At 35.4% G+C, this 10801-nt stretch overlaps 2 protein-coding genes across 2 annotated transcripts in view; one reads left to right on the top strand and one right to left on the bottom strand.

Moving 5' to 3' along the window:
- LOC136253893 (zinc finger protein 846-like) overlaps positions 1 to 8799 on the top strand; it is a 53891-nt gene extending 45092 nt beyond the window's left edge. Inside the window, exons 5-6 of the transcript XR_010700181.1 lie at positions 7489 to 7602; positions 8622 to 8799. The gene's annotated coding sequence lies outside the window, so the exon portion shown is untranslated. The remainder of the gene's footprint in view (positions 1 to 7488; positions 7603 to 8621) is intronic.
- LOC136253921 (jerky protein homolog-like) overlaps positions 1 to 10801 on the bottom strand; it is a 151598-nt gene that overhangs the window by 51300 nt on the left and 89497 nt on the right. The window lies entirely within an intron of this gene.

Below are 10801 nucleotides of genomic sequence, written 5' to 3'. Positions count from 1 at the left end.
CTGGCTGTACAATACAAGGACGGATTTAGTGGGGGTGCTTCAGGTGCTGAAGCACCCCCCCCTCCAAAATTTTACCATGTGCAAGCTAGGAAGCTTCTAGAAGATGCAATTACATCTTATACGTATGCATATTGCATGCATGGGCAATGAAAAGATGCATGGAAGAGAAGGAAGAATGGTTAATCTGTACTTAGACTTACTAAGAGCTAGGGGTTCAAATTATATACTTTTGGTGTGAGGCTTAACCTAAAGCTGCTAAAAATCGAAATACTAGAATAGTCAACTACTCTAATAGAACATCCATCAAATGCTTTTTTTCAAGAAGTTGCCAGTGTGTTTCTTGAACTGTGCACTAGCTGCTATCTATACTAATCGCTTTCTGAGGACTACTTTTGCCAAATGGTTTAATATTATAGTAGATATTTCAATTGTTGCTACAAACTTGATGCTTGGATTGACATGCTTAAGTAAAACAGTTAATTTCTTAGCATGTATACAGTTAACAAGGCTGTAGTATCTGAGAACTGTTTGTTTTTGCTTTATCAGTGCCAAAGTTCCTTGCTGCATTTATCTGAATCTAGCATCAATTAAAGCTAATAAAATTTAATATAATACAGGTTTGCACACTCAAACCCCTTGCAGCTCAACTTTATAAGCTCAAATGATACCACAGCATTTACGCTGTCATGTTATAAGGGGATTATTTGTGACCATAAACTAGTTGTATATGTATGTAAGTGACTATGGGCTCTGTTTGTAAAATAACAATATGGTGATGGAGCCATAATAGTTATAAAAGGTCAGATTGAAATAGCAACAGCAGATATTCATATTCTTCCCCTTCCTGCATGATCTTTAGTCTACATTAACTTAATTATTAGTTTCTCATCCCCGCCCGCATGGCCGGTTTTCTTATCTCATCAAGGAGAGAATAAACGTCTTAATGATTAGGACAAAAATTACATTACAAGCATACAGGGGCCTAGACACAGGGGTACCATGTTCTGATGGATCAGTACAGGAGCCCTGGCAAGACTTACATTAACTAAAATTACACTGTGCAAAAAGTGAGATATAATATGGTATTTCCAGTGGCTTGTTGAATACAAATAAGCCTTAATATAAATCCTGTATTATACTCATTTTATACTTTAGCATAATCCATACTATATTATTGCATATATGGTTTCAGTTTATTTACCACATTACCTCAAATAGCTTATATCTAATATAATGCCCACACTATACCATTGCTTATATGGTTTCAGTATATTTAACACATTAACTGAAGTCTTACATGAGATTGTTAGTATAATACAGGTTATACCAAGCTTTTTTGTATTCAATAAGCCACTGGAAATACCATCTTATATCCCTCTTTTTTCACAGTGTTAAATTAAATTACAATGCACCAAAAAAATGTTTTACACCACTGGTGGCTGAGTGCAGTTATCCAGCACCTTCTAAAGTTGGTACCTTACTAGAGCAGTCTAAGAAAACTGCATTCTGAGTCATTTTAGCTGACTAATTCAGCTATCTAGTCAGTTAAAAATAAAATAAAAATCCACCCTCCCACACTGCTTTTTTGAGCATCCCCCCCCCCCCCCCCCCCTTCTGAAATCCTACATCACCCCTGCAATGAGTGCGTGTGACTAACGGATTTTATGTATTTCAATAGCTAACTAGCTATATGCTAACTTAACTATATGCTAACTACCTTTGGTTGATATGTGGAGGCAACTCACCATTTTAGTAATGTTTGATACAACTAGCTAGTAGCTAGTGCAGTGTGAGAAGCACAATCAGCATGAGGAGCATGAGAGTCTGCATGCTACTTAATTGTGTGTATGATTAATTTAGATGTACAGGCTATGCTTCTATCCAAAATTTAGGGATCCTGTCATTTTTGCTCAAAATAAGAATATTGTCACACTGCAGCATTATTATTTTGATCATATACCTGCCTGATACCATGCTGTAGCTATTCTATAACATTATATAATCACAACACATTGCTACCTACTTGTTCTGTACTGTACCCAAGACCTTCTTTCACTCAAGTCATCGTAGCACAGTCAATTAATCATGAAACACCTTGTGTTATGTAGTTTACTAACTAATATCCAGAGTTTTGATAGCAGCTTTTAGGCACTTGGAATCACTTGACACAGTGGTAATTAAGACCCCAATTTAGCTGTCAAATAATACGTGGGTCAGTGATTTGATATCTGCTGTAGGCAATCTTATTCTGTTTTTAGGAACATGTTTTTATGACTGCTCTGTTAGGGTATTTGAGCATTCTATCAGTGTATATCCAATTTTCAGCCCCACTCTAAGAAAGATAATTTCCATTGATGGGGCTGAATAATTTTACAGGTATCTATTTTGTATGAAGATGTATGACAGGCAAGCAGTTTCATGTGATTTTGTAGTAAATAGAGATAAAATAAGCGTTTTACCATCATGATTGAAATAAGCATTTCTTGACTGAAGAAGGAAACTACTCATTATGAGGAACCAGTTATATCAGATGATGATGACTACATAATATGTTAGACTAAGTATAATATTAATGTATTTATCATTGTTATGAACTCATGTATTTACCAGTTAATACGTAGTTCAAGGAAAGCATATTAGTACAGTATGTATAGCTACATACATGTACTGTATAGAAGTGCAAAAAAATTGTTAAAAATTGCAAAAAAATTGCATATGCATTTTTTTGAAGTGAATAACATACAGGTAATTATAGTAAGTGGGATAGCAATCAAAACACAGTTGATTTACTAATACACTTTCTGTTATTAATTCAGTATCATAATAAATCATCTTATCCTCAAAACTAGATGCGAATAAAGACCGGTAGCACATATAGTATATAAGTTGACGGTGCTTATATAAAGTCAACAATTTACAGTATAAAGCATGATCAAGAACTGTATCTGTAAACAGAATGGAATGGTAGTGCAACTATCACTATTCACAATTGATAGTAACTTTCATGATAGCAACAGTATCACAATATTACTCGTACTTATCAGACATGCAACCTCACATAAAAAAATAAATAAAAATAAATTACACATCACATCTGTTTTTCTGGCCATTTATAAAAGTTATGTATTACAGTTACCATCTTTGTTGTTCATGGTCTACTGTAAACACCATAATGTTTGCTTCTGTTATCCACACTACAGGGAACGTGGCTGAGACAGTCAATAAATCAGCAAATCAACCTGCCAGTTGACGATATCTTTAGAGTTCAAGCTTTAAAAGTGACAAAGTGAGCAAGTCTCGCATGGCCAGGCTTTATTTCAGCACAGGAACTTATCAATTAGCGATTTTTCAGTGGGGATGTTTATAATCTCTAATTGATAAGCTAATGTGTTGAAATAAAGCCTGAGACTTGCTAACTATTTGAGCTTGCTCTTGCGCTACTCACTTTTTGAGCTTTCTCTAAGGGTACCTCAAAAGGTATTGTCACTTGGTAAGTTGATCTAGTTAACACTATTCGCTAAACCATTATTATACACCAGGGTAGGAAGTAACTCAAGTAAGTAAGTAATATAATATACTTATATAGTGGTGTAACAAACAGTAGCAAAACTGTTTTAGCATACTCCTGAGTTTAAGTCAGAGGGAGCAATGACTCCATGCTTACAGCAGAAACATTATTGAGTGCTTTCCTGTTACACATGTATGTTCTACTGTAATTTACCTTTGCAGTATATAAAGCTTGTTATTGACATACATGGAATCCTTTCTTATTTTGATGTATCTTAGTTCAGTGCAATTATCAAGTATATTTTAGTAGTGGGATACAGGTTCCATTATAGGGTCCTTAACTGGCAATACTTAGTAAATTCAACCATAGAATGTGCAAAAAACCAAATAGTATGTCAGTTCAGTCCACTGATGGCCACAATGTTGTCCATCATATCAGCTGAAGAGCAGCCTATGGTGTGTACTTGGCTGATGCTGTTAGCCTTGTAGAAAAAAAACTTTTGACAGTAGCTAGGCAGTGTACAGTGGTTCACAGTTATAATATGTATCACTATGATATAATTATAGAAATATTGCTGCAATACTGACCTTTATATTATGTCTCTTATTAATATTGTCTAATGTGTCTGTAACTGTTTTAATTGATCTGTGAAACAAAATAATAAAAGTGTCATTATAGTTAGCTAAAATTAATGGTCATAAATTTACAAAGCATTGAAAATAGGTACAAGTTACAAAATATTACTAGTTACAATGTGTTAGTGTGTTTAGCTACAATACCAAAGTGATCGAAAATCTATGCCTCGTTTCAATAACACAATTTGAGAAACATAATCCCAAAAACTAAATGTGTGTAACACGTCGCGAGTAGAAGTGAACAATCTTCCATTCCAAACCATTTTTCTTAGTGTGGCATTAAAACACTTTGTATTCGTATCTATAATTGAAGCAAACAAATGTAATGTTACCAGTTTGGGAGAATTCCTCACAAGAGATGTTGTTACACCTACAACTGTCAAAGATCTCACCTTCATAACTACATGTACCAGTCCACCATGAGCTGAAACTGAGGACGTACAGTGATCAGGAACATCAGTGTCTGGTGAAAAATGTATAACTGTTGTAAATTGTGATTGTGAGCTATATCGAGTGACAGTGTATGCCAATAACTGAAATACACATATCTTAGTTTAGTATACAGTTAGTAATCATATCTTGTACAATAGTGGGTAGCCTGAGATGATAAATTTTCCACTGTTGAATAGTAATAATTCAGTGATGGAAAATAGGATAATGCTAATGTATATTCATCAGAAGAATCCTTACAATTAACATCACCACATTGTATTTCTCTTAAGGTCCAACACTTTTTATACACTTGCTTGCACCTTTTGATCTCAAAACAGAGAACTCCAATGCCAACCACGTCAACTTCATATTTCCCATAATAGGACATCGTTCTCCACACATGAATTAAGTATGCCGAGTAAACTTAGTACTTGTAAGTTGGGACAGCAACTGGCAACATCTTGCAGACCCTGTAGGCTTGTCAAACATGAATGACAATGACATAAGTAGAGACCTTGAATATCAGGATTCAGGACAAACAATAGCTAGCTGTTCCAAGTGACAAGAACAAAGTGAGTAACAGTCAGTAAGGTCAAAATAGGTAGCACAACTAAGGTTGTCGCATCTGGTAAGAGGTAAGTAGTTCAGCTTATTAACGATATATCATTATCTTTTAGATACCTGACCATATTCATGTGGTTCCACCATACTGACAATCAGTCATCACTGCTACATTATTGATACTGAATTTAATGCATGGAGTGGTCAATTGACCAGATGTTTTTAACCGTAGTTGAAGTGATGGAAATGTAGGAGAAGGCTTTAAGGGTTCACTGTACTCCTTGCTGTGCAATCTAAAGTTAGCAGTAGTACCAGTAGGAATTGCAGTAAATTGAGTAACATAGTCAAGAAATTCAGCTATACTTTTATCAGAGCAAATAATAAAAACATTAAAATTTGATGGCTTTAATTTCAATTCTATCCAGTACTTGAACACCTTTTTGAGAGTACACCCAAAAGGGTTTCAAAGTATATTACTTTCAATTTACGAATGCTAGGAAGTAAATGCTTTATGTCACCATCCACCTTAACATCTAGGTTTTGCAGAAATCTCATATGATATATTGTCTTTCTTAGTTGTTCAGGATGTAACCCGGTTGATGGTAGACTAAGATGTTGTACATTACTACAATACTGTAGCATCTTTACCAGTCTTGTTGATGGTACTCTACAGCTAGGAAAAGATAATAGTTTGATGTGTTGTTGTCCATACACCTTCAGCACCTCTTTCACACTACACTCATCATAACTGTCATAGTAAGGCCACACAAACTCCTTCCACAGTGATGGTGTTTCTTCAGTCACACACCTCAACCACCTTGAAACATGTCTCAGTTTTATCCTGTCACGTTGTGAAGACAAAAATGTGATGATATAGACTAACAACTCTGTTGGAAGTGTTAGCAGGTCAACAAGAGACTCCTGAGAATTATATATCTTGATCCATCAATTATTCCAGTTTTTATGAGATAGCTAGATAGCTCTTCACAATGTCAGGTCAACTAAATGATACATACACAGTAAAAACAAACTAGTGAACATCACTACTAATGTCTGCCACAATACTCACTATTTTTGTGTAGTGACGTTCACTACTAATTTTGTAGTGAACGTCACTACATTGACCACCAAGTAGTGACGTTCACTGCAAAAAGTAGTGAACGTCACTACTTAAAATTAGTGAGTATTGTGGCAGAGCAATTCACTACTAAATTTTTACAGTGTACTTACTGCATGCATAGCCTATTTATACCTACCCATGATGCTGAGTGTGCAATTACAAGTTTGTACAAGAATTATACTGCTTTTACGAAACTGATAAAGTGATAAAAATAATTATACACAACATGCACCTTTATGAGGCTGAGTGTGCAATTACAAGTTTATACACAAATTATACTATACTGCTGCAAAACTGCTAAAGTGATAAAATTAATTATACAGAACACCTTTTACTAAGTTCTCCAGATATGAGATTATAATCAAAGCCTATTCTAAGTCATCAATAACAGTTTGGTAAGTTTTCACAATGTAAAAACAGATGTGTATATCACACAAAATTTTGTGTGAAATTGTTGCCACAATTACCACACTGATACATGTAGCTATAGTATTTACACATTTTTTTTGTGTGTGACACACAAAAAGTTTTGTAAACCCAACACACCTTTTCTCGTTGGTTTTATGTAATTTTACGTGTTTAGTTACCATAATCAGTTATTTCATTGTATACATACATACAAGCAACAAATCTGTAAGAAGCCAGTTTGCTCCATTCTCCTGATGTTCAAGTCTACACCACCATGCTATTGTCTCAGCCAGGCATTTCGACACAACACTGAATTATCATTGTTACATTAATAATATTGATTTTACCTGCCACTGTATCCACAACAAAGAAGTCAACATCACTGTCTTTCAGATAGCAAACCTACAGTTAACAACATTATAAAGAAACAGAATTGGTTTATAACAAATTATACCTTCACACTGCAAAATCTTGAGATGGTAAAGTCGAGTCTGCTCCATTCTCCAAATGTTCGTCAGATAAACGTAGTCTACACCACCATGTCATTGCTTGACTATGCCACATTTTCTCTATAACAACACAACATTTTAAATAAAGGTTGGAAGAGTGTAAATCATAGATACCAAAACCTGGTAAAATCCTACAACCTCACCAAAACACTGCCAAAATTCATCACCAGGGCAAAACTACAATTTTTTCATCAACTGATGATATTATATATTATTTAATGATAGCCAGGAATGTGATGCAGTTGTGTGCATGTACATGTGTGTACTGAGTGTATTTTACAAAATTTATTTAATGCCATTTGATCTTTGATGTAGGCACCTAAGGGAATATTTGATGAAGTGACTGCTTGACTACAGTGGGAAGGACGTTAACAGGATCGTCACCTCTGGAGTCCATGTAATAACTAAATTGCAAGTGATGCTTTACATGTAAGTACATGTTACATACCCATGTTGCCATCTTCCATGCCCCCCCCCCCCCCCATATCCTAAGACACTAGAGTGTGTCTGCCCAGTTGTTATTGTTGTTTACTTGAGTGAGAAGCTTTACTCACATTGCTCCAGTCTACCCAGCTGTTTAAATAGGAATTGGTGACTTCACACATACGCCACTCATGCACAAACAGAAATGCATAACTTCTAAAGGTTAAGGAGGAAGCGGGAGAAGAAAAGGATGCAGTTTGAGGTTCAAGACCTAAAGGTGTATAAACGTGAACAGGGGATACATGGTTATGTAATATCAACTGCATACCCTAACATGGATTTTGATGGAAGAAATTTTTCTTGTCCACTAAACAAGAGAGAATGCAGTATGACACAAGCATTCGCCAAACTATTATTTGCCAAATTCTAAAGAGTTAAATCGCCAAAATTTTCTCTGGACAAATTTTGTATTGTATTGAAAATTGCTATTTAAAAAAAGTGAGTATGGACAAATATTAAATATTTGGTGTGCTTAAATTTGTTTTTATTAGTTTGTGTGTGTGTTTGTAAGAAAAGGGGATGAGGGACTTCCTTGAGTTAAGTAAGATTGTTACAATAAGTGTAACTTGTCATACCTAGTCAGTGTAGCCAGCTGGCCCCCGTGTATACAGCTACACCACTGGGAACAGTGATAGGCTGACTCTTGAAGAAATTTTATGAAAGGAATACGGTAAAGTATAATTACATGAAATAATAGATATAGAATACCTGGCAAGTTGATTGGTGACTGACGATTTGTGTTATTATTAGTGAGGTGTCCTGATTTCAGGGGTCTAAATGTGCGTACAGTAAATCAGAATCCTACAGGCTGTAATATTCAAGACACTTTGTCCATGGTCCCATTTGAAAAGCCACACAATATGACCAAACCTTAATAACCAGGACACTATTGTTTGGTCCCCAGCCATGCACATTACACATGTTTTGCAAATATTCACATTAATATTTTGTACTTGTTATTGCAGCTGTACAGAAACTTCAAGATTCACATCCAGAATGGAATGATTCACATGTCCTCAATCAGGACTCAGGACTTAGTATACAATACAGAGTTTCTCTGCGACAATGAATTTAAAGCAGCAGTCAAGTGTGGCGAGTTTAGTTTGAAGTTTAAAATGAAGGATTTTCATTGATCAAAATCTACTGTACATGACTCCACTTATTTTTGTTGTTGTACAAAAACTATTAGAAACCTGCTCTTATAGTTTTTTTTTGTATAATGCACAAATGTAGCATTTCAGAAAATTAAATTATCACAGCTGTATTATGTGTAGTCTACAAATACGTAATATCAGACATCTATGTATACATAATTAATTTACACACAGACAGATGCACAGCACATGTAAATCTTGTGCTCTGGTATATAAATTACTTTGTTTACAACACGCAAAAATGATAAACAAATAACACACATATATAGCAAGCAACTCATAAAAAGTATATCTATTTGCTACTTACAGTATCTTTACATGCATACCTTTACTTCCTGGTGTCTACAGAGTTTCTTTGTTGCTTGCTTCCAGCTAAATTTGAATCAAGACAACTAACTATTGAGCTGTCAGGGTACGAGATTGCTTGTGAGTACTGTAGTGGTCTTATTTCTTGGCATCTGGAACACCAAGATTAGAGTTCTTGCCTTATAAGGAGGCCATGCATCATGATACACTGTGCCATTGTATCTCGCCTTATGGAAGAAGCAAAGTAAATTAATATTCTGTGTAGTATTATTATTATTTATCAAAAACAATAAGGATACTGTTAAAAATGGATGCTCAGTACACAAACACACACAATGTAATCGTACCATATAAATGTATATATAATAAGGCTGGAACAAAGGCTCAGTACTTCAAAGCCTTTTACCCATCCAAAGCTTTGTAACCAAGAATACTGCCATGTGTAATCAGTCAAAAGCCATGTGTTTCTTGGAAGCACTCCAAATATCATTGACAAAATCATGGTATATAGCTGACTGAAACAAAGTGTGAGACCAAAAGGGGTGTACACCATCAATTGTGACCGGATTTGCGAAAAGGGGTCTTCCACACACATCCAATTCTACGAACTTAGAAGACCATAACTTAGTGTCCAAGAAAGATGCAATCTGAAATTTTCTCCATCCATTAACCTATGTTGGTGCTCACCTATGACCAAATTTCAAGTCAATAACTTTTTCCAATCTCAAGTTATGAATTGTCAAAGTTCGTAAATTGGATGTGTGTGGAAGACTCCTTTTTGCAAATCCGGTCACAATTATTACTAACATGACAAAATTATTATCAAAGCTTCGGTGAATTTCTTACAAGAAGCTTCAGAGGTTCAAATTTGACCTTCGTTCCAGCCCTAATGCACAATAAAGTAAATATATGTAAATTGCTATTTGAGTACATTTGGTAGTTGCCCACAGTACAGTGAACTGTGATGGCAGATTTCTAGGAGTCCTCCTGAACCAGCAACAAGTTCATAGAGTTGTGATTTCTTTCTCCTGAAACATCGATCACAAGAACGATCGAATGTTTCAGGAACACTAAGTTACAATCATTTCTAAAGTGTTTCCGCATCATAGCTAATAAGTGCTAGCAAAACTTATCACTCTCTCGTGCAGAATGTGGACTTCTTTTGAATTGCAAGTCCAAGGAAGGTAGCAAATAATATCTGGAACACAATTCCACACAACACCAAATGTGACTACAGTAATTGGCTATCACCAGTGTTTGTAACTTCAATAAAAAAACAAACACACAAACTCACATCAAATGCATCCTTCACAGACTCACTTCACTGCACATGTCTAAGTACCGTATAACAACAAATATTGGCGAAACGAATATTTGGCGATTTGCTATAAAATTGCAGTTGGCAAAATTTTAATTTGGTGAAATGCTCTCACTGAAAAATTGCCGAATAGCGTAAGTACGACGCTGTACTGACTCGCTTTGAATAATATTTGGGTCCTGCTTCCACAGACGCTATTGTACTCGAATATTGTGGCCACACCCACTTTCAGGATTATTTGCTGTCTGTAGATATACTCGCCCATTTATCAATGGCTGCGCATGAATTCATGTCTGCTGCCGTCTGAAAGCTTATGTGTAGCCACGCCCACTAATCAAGTACGAGTTCTAGTCTAGTCAGTAAGCCC

Source organism: Dysidea avara, chromosome 1, assembly GCF_963678975.1.
Source record: "Dysidea avara chromosome 1, odDysAvar1.4, whole genome shotgun sequence".
In the NCBI taxonomy this organism is placed as follows: Eukaryota; Metazoa; Porifera; class Demospongiae; order Dictyoceratida; family Dysideidae; genus Dysidea; species Dysidea avara.
The sequence above is the reverse complement of the archived record's forward strand: the minus strand, read 5'-3'. Positions and strand labels throughout refer to the sequence as shown.